Source organism: Leucopleurus acutus (genome assembly GCF_964270905.1).
Source record: "Leucopleurus acutus genome assembly, chromosome: 5".
NCBI lineage: Eukaryota > Metazoa > Chordata > Mammalia > Artiodactyla > Delphinidae > Leucopleurus > Leucopleurus acutus.
Genome location: NC_139147.1, coordinates 142,554,625 through 142,568,815, shown reverse-complemented (window position 1 = coordinate 142,568,815; position 14,191 = coordinate 142,554,625).

Genomic DNA, 14,191 nt, shown 5'->3' with positions numbered 1-14,191 from the left:
ATACTCCATTGTATGTATTCACATTTTCTTTATCCATTCATCCATCTGTCATTGGACATTAAGGTTGTTTCCATGTCTTGGCTATTATGAATAGTGCTGCAATGAACATAGGGGTGCAGATATCTCTTCAAGATCCTAATTTCAATTCTTTTGGATAAATACTCAGGAGCGGAATTGCTGAATCATGTGGCAGTTCTATTTTTAATTTTTTTGAGAAACTTCTATATTGTTATCCATATCAGTTGTTCCATTTTACATTCCCACCAAGAGGGTACAAGTCTTCCCTTTTCTCTACACCCTCATGAATACTTTCCTTTTGTTTTTTTAATAATAGCCATCCTAACAGGCGTGAGGTGATATTTCATTGTGGTTGTGATTTGCATTTCCCTCATGATCAGTGACATTGAATATTTTTTCATAAACCTATTATTGGCCATTTGTATGTTTTCTTTGGGGAAATGTATATTCAAGTCCTTTGCACATTTAAAAAATCAGTTAGTGTTTCTCCTTTGAGTTGTGGGAGCATGTATATATTTTGCAAATTAACTCCCTTTCTGATATAAGGTTTGCAAATATTTTCTCCCATTCTGTAGGTTGCCCTTTCACTCTGTTGATTGCTGTCTTTGCTGAGCAGAAGTGTTTTAGTTTGTTGTAGTCCCACTTGTCTATTTTTTCTTTTGTTGTCTGTACTTTTGATGTTGTAGCCATTAATGTATTGCCACAATCAATATCATGAAGCTTTTCCCTGTTTTCTTCGAGGAGTTTTAGTTCAAGTCTCATGTTTAAGTCTTAGACCGTTTTGAGCTGATTTTGTGTATGGTTTAAGGTTAAGTGTCCAACTTCATTCTTTTGCCTGTGGATATTCAGTTTTCTGAGCACTATTTGTTAAAGAGACTATCCTTTCCCCATTGTGATTATTGATACCAGTTGTAACTTCTTGATCTACTGTGGGTTTTTTTTCTCTTAATATCCCTCTTTTACTTATATGATTTTACTCTTAAATTCTATGTTGTCTGATATTAAAATTGCTATGCCAGTTTACTTCAGATGTGTATTTATCCATCTGCATTCTCTATCACTTTATTTTCAAACCTTCTGAATATGATTGTTTAAATATGCCTCTTGTAGGGAACATATTGGTGAATTTCTTTAATGCAGTCTGAAAAGTTCTCTCTTTAAATGGTGGGTTGAAACTTTACATTCATAATAATTATACTCATCATTTGATATGGTGGGACATTTTTGACATTCTATTTAATTTTTCTATTTGCCATGCTTTCTTGTTTCTTCATCTTTTCTTATCTTCTCTGTAAGTTGACTGAACTTCCATCCGCTGGTTTAAAAGTTATACATTCTGTTTGGGGTCTTCATCTAGCTATCCTTGACTATTAAGATAAACACTTACATTTTATCCTTCCCTGTAAATTTCTTAATCTTATCAGATTCTAGTATTTCTTTAAACCAGAAATGTACATCATGTGCTCCCAGCTCCCTCTGGTCTCTCATACCCATGACACTGTGCATCCCAAACTCACCATGTAGGTGTCATCTAGAACTGCACTGTCTACTAGAGTAGCCACAAGCCACACGTGGCTACTTATCTTTAAACTTAAGCTAATTAAAATTGAATAAGTAAAAGATTCAGTTTCCCTGTCACACCAATCACTTTGCAAGTGTTCAATAGCTGCGTATGGCAGAGACAGAGAAGACCTCCATTAACTCAGAGACTTCTAGTAGACTGTGCTTTTCTAGACTTTTATTCTACATTGTTTTGAATATATTTTTGCTTGGTTGCTTACTCTTTAGAAAACAGTAAACCTTACTGAATTATATTATTATTCTTACTTTGCATATTTTTTATAGCAGCTATCTGGAAAAACTTCTTCCAACAGAGTCTTTATTTTTTATTTATTTATTTTTTTTTGTGGTATGCAGGCCTCTCACTGTTGTGGCCTCTCCCGTTGTGGAGCACAGGCTCCAGACGCGCAGGCTCAGCGGCCATGGCTCACGGGCCTAGCCACTCTGCGGCATGTGGGATCTTCCCGGACTGGGGCACGAACCCGTGTCCCCTGCATCAGCAGGCGGACTCTCATCCACTGCGCCACCAGGGAAGCCCCAACAGAGTCTTTGTGTGGAGAATCCTATAAGGCATTTTACAAATGAGCATATGTCTATTTTGACTTTGCATTTAAACGATAAATCATCTGGCCATAAACCCTAAGATAAAATATTCCTCCTTTGTCATTCTGGTAGTTTAATTCTATTGCTTTTTTTTCATCCAGTAGTTGCCACAGAGAACTCGGTACTAATCTGAAATTTGTTCATTGTAGATATTGTGCGTGAGCTCTCTCTCAGTTATTCTTTAGTAACATTTTAATGGGTCTCATCATTTGGTTTGCTTGTTTTTTTTAATTGAAGTATAGTTGATGTACAACGTTGTGTTTTGCTTGTTTTTCAATTGTTCTGGTGAGTTCTGTTAATTTCTGCCCAGTATTTTTCTTCACTTTTTGGAAATTTTCAGTATTTTTTTTTCATATATTTCTCCCCCTTTATTTTTTCTCTATTTTGGGATCTTTGTTATAACCAATTTGGCATTTTATTGTTCTCTTTTTTCACTTTGCTATGAATGCATTTTGGACCTGATCTTTCAGTTCAGTAATGCTTTCTTTGACTACTCTTTTATATTTACCTCATCCACTGGGGTCAACTATTTCATGTCTTCCTTTGGTTCTTCGCTACTGGCTAATTTTTGTTTCATGTTTCCAATATCCTCTCATATTTTTCGAGGTTAATTATTATATTTGCTTTAAGCTCTTGTTTTGTCTGTTCCTTGTTTTATCTTTTCTGGTTTGTCCCATTTATTATTCTTTTATAGTGCTGTGTTCCTCAAACGTCTCAGTTGCCTCTGTGAGTGTAGATTCCATTTATTATTTACTAACTTGGCTAGAAATGCAAGTCCCTGTGGGGGGAAAGAAGTCCAGGGTTTGAGCTCCACCTTAAAGGGTCTGGTCCTGACCTCCTTAGTTGAGAGTTAGGAGAATGTTTCTTGGGTCTGGGAGGAACTTTTTGGTGGAGTTTGGGAAGGCAGAAAATTTTCTGTGTGGGATATGTTAAACCTACTCATCCTACTGACATATTTTCTACGAAATCATTACCTTGCTGAGTTTCATAAATGTTTTATCCTATATCAACGCGCTTTTGCTGCTTTACAAACCACAACACAGAGTGGTTTAAAACAACAATTTTTCGTTCACTACTACAATTCTGTGTGTTGACTTGTCTCAGCTAGGAAGCTCTCACGAATTTGTTATCAGATGCAGGCTGATCGGGAGTATAGGGCTGTATTAGACTGGACATCCGCATGGTGACCTCGCACGACTGACAGTTGCTGTTGGCTGCTGGCTGAGGTTATCAACCAGGAGCTGACACGTGACTTCTCTACATGGTTTGGGTTTCTCAGAGAATGATGACCAGGTTCTGAGAGGAAGTATTTCAAGGATCAACTTTCCAAGGGACCCAGGAGGAAGCTAACAGGCTTATTATGATGTAGCACGGGAAGCCTCAGAATGTCACTCCCACTGCATTCGACTGGTCAAGCAAATCTCTAAGTCCAGCTGAGTTTCAAGGGGAAGAGCAGCCTGCACAGACAGGGAAGGAAGGAATTGGTGGCAACCATCGTGGGATACTAACTTCCACGTACATTTTCCTTTGGAATTGCATCCCTGTTCTCTGACATACGTCAACATGGAATAATTCTCTCTGTGACCTCCATAAATGAAAACTACTGACTACTGTTTTTTGCCTTCACCCATCAGTTTTATATTGGGTTATTAAAAATAAAAATCACCATTATGTCAGTAGGGTATCTGTATGCATTTTATCTTGGAGCAGTGCATTCTACATTGTGTGTGTGTGTGCATGTGCTCATGTTTACACACATAGTCCCTCCCTTCTCCCATCGCGTGCACACACACACCACACACTTTCTTTCCCTTTCTCTCTCTCTTTCTCTCTCACTATGCAAATATTCTAGAATTGCTAGATATTTTAATCTCAGTCTTTTTTCTTATAATTGCCTAGCTATAAAGCTACTTATGCTAACAAGCCATTCATCTCCATAAGTCAGTCAGTTACAATTTAAAGAAAGCAGTTTCTTCTCAATCATAGGCATCTATCATCTGGAAGTAATGTCTCATTCAGTTATACTGCAGCATGCCAAATAAAAATCCCATGACCCTATAGTATGGTGAGCTTAAGAAGAAAGAAATAAAAGCTCAAACCATGGGAAATACTATAAAGTAACTTTAAATTCCTTGTTTGGTTGAGAGTTGATACAATTTGTTACAATTTCAGTGAAGTAGAAACATTTGCCTTTGTTTTAGGATATAAAATTCTAATTTTTTTTTTTTTTTTGCGGTACACGGGCCTCTCACTGCTGTGGCCTCTCCCATTGCAGAGCACAGGCTCCGGACGCGCAGGCTCAGCGGCCATGGCTCACGGGCCCAGCCGCTCCGCGGCATGTGGGATCTTCCCGGACCGGGGCACGAACCCGTGTCCCCTGCATGGGCAGGCGGACTCTCAACCACTGCGCCACCAGGGAAGCCCCTAATTTTTGATATATGTTTTACTTTCCTAAAAGTGTTTAACGTACTCTTTATTTATTATTTTTTGGCTGAGTCGGGTCTTAGTTGCAGCGTGTGGGCTCTTCCTTGCGGTGCTCAGACTTCTCTCTAGTTGTGGCCTGCAGGTTTTCTCTCTCTCGTTGTGATGTGTGGGCTCCAGGGTGTGTGCGCTCTGTACTTTGTGGCATGCAGACTCTCTAGTTGAGGCCTGGGGGGCTCAGTAGTTGTGGCGAGTGGGCTTAGTTGCCCCGCAGCATGTGGGATCTTAGCTCCCTGACCAGGGATCGAACCTGCGTCCCCTGCTTTGGAAAGCCAATTCTTTATGACTGGACCACCAGGGAAGTCCCCCTATTTACTCTTTGTTTTGTGATTTCCACTGTCATTGGTACTTCATTATATTTTAAATCATAAAACACATTAAAGATACTATGCCGTATGCCCAGGGCTTTCTGCATGTCCTCTTACAAGAGAGGCTGCACTGGTGGGAGTATAAATTCTAATTGGAAGATTCATACTAGACTAACACAAATAAGGAGTATAACCAATTTAGTCAAAAATTTCAGCACAAGCTTATTTTGAAAAATAAATAATGTGAAAAGAATTCACAAAGTATAATTACTAGCAACCAATGAACAAAGGAAAAAAGTGTTCAATCTCACAATTTATGAAAAAAATGCAGATTAAAACAAAAACAGACTATATTTTCCCTGACAAATGGCCTATTTTAATTCAATAATATTAAATGATCAGTTTATTCAGGAACAATTAGGCAAAAACTGAGAAACTGGGATTTCCCCAAAAGTTAAAATATACATATGACAAAATTTCACATTTTGCAATTTGGAGATACACTCTTTAAATAGGGGGGAAAACTAACAGCTGAAATAATGCCTGAAAGCAGAGAGCCAAGAAACCAAAGTAAAGTTAGAAATTATCTCCTTCTGTATTTTCCTAAAATATGCTGATATTTTTCTCAAAATTGGCCTTCTAGTTTGAGAAGAGTCCAGTTAATAAAATCATTATTATTGTTTACTTAGTAAATACGATTATGTTTGAATAGCTACAACTTAGAACAGCAGACTTTTCCTGTAAGGGCCAGATAGTAAATGTTTTAGTCTTTGAGTGCCATTCTATTACAACTTCTCAAATGCTGCTGTAGAGTGAAAGCAACATAGGCAACAGATAAGTGAATGGGTGTGTGTGTTCCAATAAAACTTTATTTACAAAACAGCCAGCAGGCTACATTTGGCCTGTGGGCTGCAGTTTTCTAGCCCCTGCTTTGGAATATATTTACCTGTTGTCCTCTAATTTTAACATATAGTATATTTGTATTTATTAGTCTGAGTAAGGAGCTAGGAAACTTGGAGATAAGGGAGAATTTGGAGGCCAGACTTAACCAAACATAAACAGAGAAAGGATAGCAGTCTACCAGAATAATTTACAAGTTAATGTCCTGGTTTACAACTGAAAAGTATCTAAACACTTGGTATAAACCAAGGGAAATAACTTATTTCCAGTGGTAATTATACTCATTTCTTTCAGAAACCTTTTAGTCAGGAATGAGACCCTCAAATCTCGAATATAGAGTTTGAACTGAGAAAATATGCCCAGGTCAGAGGTGGGCATCACAAAGAAGAGAAATCAAAGAAGCTAACCTCATAACCATTCTTGAAGAAGAAAACATGGAAGTTGAAAATAGAGTGTTAGAGAAGAATGCATTCAAATAGTGTTGCGATTGCCTCTGAAATTCATCTTCTATGAAAATCACCTTCATGGAAGTGGGGAAAAACCCACCCTCTGACAAAATAGCTATGCTTTGGGTTAGCTGTTTTTCTACCCCTGCCCCTCTTTTCCTTTTTCCCTCCTGAAGTTGCACTGACCACCCATCTCCTGCTTTGGGGATGATGATGAAGTCGATGGGAACACCCTGATCAGAAGTCCCTGAGCGTTGAGTGCGTCCTTGATTATTTCACTGTGATGGATATTTCTGAGAAGGTCATTGTTGCTTTCCATCGCGATGAGTGATCGACTCAACAGGGAGTTCCCATTGCACCAAACACTTTCAAAAATGATTCATGTTAATGGCATGTCTCGGGGGATGGATGCTAAATAGAAGCTACAACTAAAGCTTAAAAATGATTTAGCAATATGAAATCCCACAGACCATGGCGCACGTAGACACAGTTGATGGTAAACATCAAAGAATAAATACAACTAAAAGTCGTAAAACTGGAGAGACAATCAATCTGACAGTTCAAGACCTTCTGGGGCTTGAATCATAAAAAATAAAATGACTTACTCGGCCATTCCTAGTTGTATTTATTTTTTTACCAGGCATCTTTTACAGGGCAGGGAACTAAAAGCAGTGTCATATTTCTGACATGTTAGTGTGGGTTACAAACGTGGTTGCCTCACAAAATAAAATCAAATGGACATATTGAAGAAATACTCCCCTTTTGTCCAGAATATCGATCACTCCTTGGAGGGGGTGTTCATTGGGAATTCATCCACCAAAATCAGACCTGAAGCTTTTGTAATCTTCCCATGGCAGCCACAAAGATGTGGCAGAAAAGAGAACTGATATACGCAACTCAGTTTTTTTAAAACATCTCCCTATAGTCCTTTTATTTTTTGAGGGGGTTATAACTGGGCTTTTAGAATCTATTCTATTTTAAAAAGGGAAAAGAATTGTCATGTTGTAGATGATCTGAAGGGAGAAAAGAAAGATACAAACCTATTAAATGGAAGAAAATATGAATGTCAAAAATTATTTTTCTTTAAATATAAAAAGTTTCTTTTGAAAAAGCTTCTTCTAATAGATATAAAGGTAGATCATTCTAAATATATATTTAAATAAATGAAAAAGAGAAAAGTAAGAGGATTTATGCCTCTCTTTATTCGAAAGACTTGCTTTCTATCTTAACTATGAATTCATAATTCAAACAATATTCAACCATCTTTCCAAGGTGTTGTGTTAAAACCCCTACAGCATTTAACAATGAACAGGACAAGGTTCCATCCTCAAGCTTTGGTCTACAAAGCTCCTTAAGTGAAGGACTAAATCTCTACTGAGTAGAAAAATGACCTTGGCTGTCTCACTTCCTCCTGCCTCTTGCAACCCCTCTTACACAACTCTGAACAAGCTCAGGAATACTCTCGTTTCCACCTGTCTTGCCCTCATTTCTCTTTTAGACATTAAATGCTTTATTAATATATTCTAGAAATATCGATCGCCTATTTTGTGTCAGAATCTGTTCAAAAATGACTGAGACAGACATGCTCCTGCCCCTACAGACACTGCAATTAAGAAAGATTATTAGGACTTCCCTGGAGGTCCAGTGGTTAAGACCTCACGCTCCCAAGGCAGGGGGCACAGGTTCAAACCCTGGTCGGGGAACTAAGGTTTTGCATGCCTCATGGCATGGCTAAAAAAAAAAAAAAAGATATTAGATGATAATTATACAACGAACTAGTTAATTTTATTTGTAGGAAAGACAATGATGGGCATTGCCTGGGAGATTAACCTTACACATGTTCCTCCTACCCACATTGTTTGAGACATTTTTCTATAAGGACAGTGAATAAAGTTGGTGGTTATTTGACAAAATGAATGTTAGGGGGTTTCTGAGGTTGCAGAGTCTAGGCCATGTACTTTCATTGGAGGCAATATTGCCCCCATGGGGATGAAAATTAGTTTCTATGGGAATGAAAAAATCTTACTCGTCTAAGGTATAAAACACAGAAACATATACAGCACATAACCAGATACATAGTGTAACTGGGGTATTAAAATTTCATGGGGGGAGCAGTTAGAAAAAAGTGTCTACTAGAAGGGATCTTTAGGGAGGGACCCAGAAAGAATTATCAAAGCATATATGCTTACAACAAATTTAGGACGGCTGATAATTCTTGTCACCTTTGTGAATTGAAGGTAGCCATGCGTTCTTTGTTCCTATACCTGCCAAGAGGTGGAGTCCATTTTTCCACCCTCTTGATTGTGGGCTGGGCCCTGTGACTGTTTGGACTGTCCGCGCAAAGTGAAAGTGATGCTATGTCAGTCTGGGCTTACACTTTGAGAGGACTGGCAGCTTCTGCTTTCTTCCTCTTGAAAGGAAGCTGGAGCAGCTACATAAAGAAGCCCACACGGAGAAAGAATCAAGGCCACTAACTAACAGCCTCAGCTGAGCCCTCCACTGACAACCACTACCAACACACCAACCACGGGAGTGAAGCTGCCTTGGAAGCGGGTCTTCTGACCCAGGTCATCTGCCCAAGCTCACACCATGTTATGTAGGGATAACCTGTCTGTGTTGAGCCCCACTCAAATAGCAAAATCCTGAGAAAATAAATGGTTAATGTTGTTTTAGACCCCTGAGTTTTGGGCAATAGACAATCAAAACAGTACCCCCAATACAAAGTGGAATGATTAAAAAAATGAATGACGACTCTCACAAAGAGAACTGGGCAAATTCTCCTGATGTCGTATCATGCAGCTTAAATTTCAAAAGATGAGATTTTTTGAGCACCCTTTATCTGTTTACCCAGAGGGAATTGTTATTGGTAGACTCTTTCAGTGATAATCCTTTCTAGAACCCCAAACATGTGTCAACAAAACAATTTGTCGTCAAGGCACCCAAGCCAGCAATGCCTTCCTGGACATTGTTGCTTAGGTTAAGACACTATTATTATTATTTTTTTTTTGTATTTGCTGTTGTGTGCGTCATTCTACTTTATTTTATTTAACATTTTTGAAACAATCTCAAACTTAGAGAAATTTCAACACCCCCATTTTTTTTCCTGAATTACTTCAGAGTCAGAAACTAACTTGTTGCCTCATCACCCCCAAATATTTTAGTATCTATTTCCTACAAAAAAAGCTATTCTCTCACATAACCACAATCAACCATCAAATTTAGGAAGTTGATGTGGATATGTTATCATCTAATGTACCACTGGACTTAAATTTTGCCATTTATCCAGCGTCCTTTCTAGCAAAAGGATCCAGTTCAGAATCATTATCTTGCATTTAGTTGTCACATGTCTTTAGTATCCTTCAGTCTGGAACAGTTCCTCGTCTTTTCCTCGATTTTCATGACCTTGACATATTTGATTTCAGCCAAGTTGTTTAGCAGAACGTCCCTAAGACACTACAATTTTTTTTAATGTTTATTTTATTTATTTATTTTTATTTTTTGGCTGCATCGGGTCTTAGGTTGCAGCATGCGGGATCTTCGTTGTGGCACGCGGTATCTTTCATTGCGGTGCATGGGCTTCTCTCTAGTTGTGGTGTGTGGGCTCCAAGGCACACAGGCTCAGTAGTTGTGGCGTGTGTGCTTAGTTGCCCCATGTCACGTGGGATCTTAGTTCCCTGACCAGGGATCAAACCCACGTCCCCTGCATTGGAAGGTGGATTCTTTACCACTGGACCACCAGGGAAGTCCCAAGACACTACAGTTTTTGATGTGTGCTTTAAAGAGCTTTTAACGGAAGCTTTTGAAATAAAGCAATAATTTCCAAATACTTTTTACTATAGGTAAAAAAGAACCATTTAACTAAACAATGACACAAACTAATTTTAGGTGTTCTATAGAATTGACAGTGTGAATTTAAGAAGTACCCTCTCCTTTCTAAGGAGGTGCTAATGATGAGAAGGCCATATCCTCATTTCCATTGTCTATTATTGGTGCATTCATGACTTGTCTGCTTTTGTCAATTTCATAGAGCAACTGTGCTATGGGCTGAATTATGCCCCCACCAACAAAAAATTTCTTTATTAAAGCCCTAAGCCCCAGTGGAAATGTCTTTGGAGATAACGGCCTTTAAGGAGGTGATTAAGGTTAAATGAGGTCATAAGGGTGGAGTCTGACCCAGTAGGATGAGCATCCTTATAAGATGAGACACCGGAGAGCACGCTCTCTGTCCATATGTGCACCCCAAGGAAAAGCCTTGGGAGTACACTGTGCGAAGAAGCCAGGAGAGAGCTCTCACCGGGAACCTAACAGGCCAGCACCTTGATCCTGGACTTTCCAGCCTCCAGAACTCTGAGAAAATAAATTTCTGTTTAAGTAACCCAGTCTGTGGGATTTGTTGTGGCTGCCCACACAGACAAATTATCTATGTTCACAGATTTTAAGTGGAAAGAAATTTATAGTTGATCAGTCCCACCATATCCATTCTCTTCTTATGCAGTAATAGAATTTTGAGTTGGGCCATGGCCACCCAGATAAAAAGTGTATTTCCCAGTGTCCCTTGCAGATATGACCATGGCATCAATTTGAGCTTGCATGGCTTGAATGGGGTTATCAATTCGACCACCAATTTGTACCCTTTAGGAGAAGGGTGTGCCTTCTGTGTCTGCTCTTCCCTGCCTGATGGCTGGAACACAGAAGTGACCTAGAGAGCTGGAGTGGCCATGCTGGACCCTGAGCAGTAAGTCATCATGGAAGATGGCAGAGCAATGAGCTCCTTTGTACAGGGGAGCTACCCACCAGCTCAGACCTCTGCCTGGGTGAGGAATAATAATAATTAAGAAATCTGCATTTAATGAAGCAACCCAGGGACCATATATTGAGAAATATGGCCATGGGAGATGGAAAGCCCTGGAGGCAAGTTAATAATAGCATTCTTCTACTTGAGTAGGGAGTTTTGGTTTTTTTGTTTTTACCCATTGTTCATTTTGGTTCCACTTTACAGTAACCAAACTGATATTTTCACTAATTCACATAGTCACTCATTGCAAGCATTGTCAAACATTATCTGTATAGGACCAGAGGATAAATATTTTAGGTCTTAGGAGCCATACATTTTCTGTTGCCACTTTGTCATTACAGCATGAAAGCTGCCATAGGCTGCTGTACATAAATGGGCCACAAGGCTGTATTTCAATAAAATTTTATTCATAAAAGTAAGTGGCAGGCAGGGTTTGGCTCCTGAGCTGTAGTTGCCAATCCTAACCTATTGTAAGTAATTCCTTTATCTTGTGAGTGATGAAACTAATACATACAGAGTTCAAACTGTGGTCACACACAGTAAACGCAACACAAATACCAACACAGTTCCCTACATTCCCAGGTCAATATTCTGTCTGTTGCTCATTATAATGTGAGTCTTACTCTTAATAAAAAGTTTTCTACATCTTTTTCTCTCTGTCTATACTATCTTCACTGCATTTTTCTTTTCTTTTTTGTTCCTTTTTCATTCCAAAACGTGTGCTTTTTATTATATGCCCATGTTCCCTGCTCTTATGGGTCATTTGTATTATGTATTAGACATTAAATTTTATAAGGCCAGGGGCTTCCCTGGTGGCGCAGTGGTTGAGAGTCTGCCTGCTGATGCAGGGGACACGGGTTCGTGCCCCGGTCTAGGAAGATCCCACATGCCGCGGAGCGGCTGGGCCCGTGAGCCATGGCCGCTGAGCCTGCGCGTCCGGAGCCTGTGCTCTGCAGCAGGAGAGGCCACAACAGTGAGAGGTCCACGTAACGCAAAAAAAAAAAAAAAAAAAAAAATTTATAAGGCCAAACATACCCAAACATTGATTTTTACTACTATCAACTGCCTCAGCTGTTTTTAAAAGCAAGGTTTTGAGTAGATAACTTCATTTATAACTACAGCAAAGACATTGTTTGTAAGAACAAAAGAAAATCCCTGTGTATGTGCAATCCTAAGTAGAAAGCAAAACACTGTCTTTCCCCCGGCTCTTTGCACAACCAAAATTACTTGTGTGCAGTTACAAGCTTCCTGATCATCAACCCACTCAAGCAACTGAGGGTTAAAAAAACGTGCCACTTCTTATAACAGGGACACATTTTCTACTTTTTACAAAACTGTAATCAACCTTGACCATTATACACAAACCCCTCCTTGAACTTAATATAGGAAAGTATTTCTCTCTAACCAATGAATGCCCTTTTTCTCAAACAATGTGAAATGTCTAATTCAACACAGTTTCTATTTTTCCCTGTGTTACCAGGAAATCGAAAGTTGTTCAAAACTCGTCTCTCCTAACTAGGCATCTAAGTCTCCACGTAGTAGCTACACCCTTTCAGCTGGTTTTACTCTCTACGTAAACCGCTTAATTGCCCCACTGCACACTGTATTTGGTACTGCTCATCAAGTCAATTACACTTTGGAGTTGCTGGTATCTACATCAGCTGTCAAGATGGCAACATGAAGTAGCTGTCTGATGACCCAACTGGAGGGGGGCAGGGGACACACATGCACTGCAACACTCAACAGCAGGTTATTTCAGAAGCATCCTTCAACTTTCCCTGAGTCTCACAAAAGGAGGGGCAAATCAGAAGAGTAGAGAAGAATACAAAGGAGGGCAAATGACTACCCACATAGATATGTTCTTTGGGCACTGCCATGACTCCCCTCCAAGGCTTTCCATTTCCAGTGGCAGTATTTCTCAAATATGGTTCATACATTGCTTTTTAAAATGAAGCTTCTTTAATCCCATCCCGGACCTGCTGGATCAGAATGTCAAACAGTAGGACGCAGTCACCTGCATTTTCACCTGCTCTCCAGGTGATACGGATGCCTGCCAAAGCAGGAGACCATAAGCCTATAGATGAAAGCCAGATCCCTTCAGTGCAATACCCCCAGACCCAGGCACTACTTTCTGCCGTGACACCCCACAAACATCACCTTCCAGCCCTATGGAATGCCCCGAGGTTTTTGGGATTGTCCTGCAAAGCTCTCTACACTCTCTGCTGGGAAGTTCCTCCCTAACCTCCCCCTTCTGAGACACGACAACTTCTCCTGTAAGAAATAGCTCATACACCCCTTCTTCCGACAAAGTCTTCCCTGGCTTTGCCCAAGGCCCACGGTCAGGACCTGTTCCTGTTTCTTGATTCCTGCTCCTTCTTGCCACGAAGCTCTTACATTACATCATGATTCTGTGTTTTCAGGACTTCCCTATTAAACTAAAAATTCCTTAAAGATCTGCCTTGTTATTTACTCATTTTTCCCTCGCATACAGTTTGAGGCTAAGAAAAATATTTTGAGTGACTGAATGAGTAAACAAATATCATGAAGCATGTTCTGCATGTGCCTCATGGCTGATGGCGTCTAATTATGCTCCAAAGTCAAATTAAAAGTCAAATTCTGCCAGCTTGGTCCCCCAGTCCTATACAATCATAAGCATAACTATAAGTTAATAAACTAGTGCATCAGACTCTTTGCTCGGCATTTATGCCTTCTCCATGAAACCACAGCACCTCAAATTTATGAACTGCCACTTTGAACTAACTCCTATTTCAGTTCAAATGGCTCAATGGTTATTTGAATAGCTCTATAAGTTTAAAGCTTTTTAAAAAACGATGTGGCATCTCATAAAACGATGGTTGATATGGTTATAAATTTCAGCAATGAGACCTTGGCTCTTTTTGCAACCACATTTGGGTTCAGGGAACATACCAGCCAGGGCATCTCATCCCTTGGAGAGGGTGGAGGCCCCCACTCTACGCTAGTTAACAGGCCACGTTAGAATCTCCTCCTCTGATCATAAAAGCCTTGGCTGCCTTTGAATAAGGCACTTCAAAGTCTCCCTTTCATAAGATTTTTGAAAT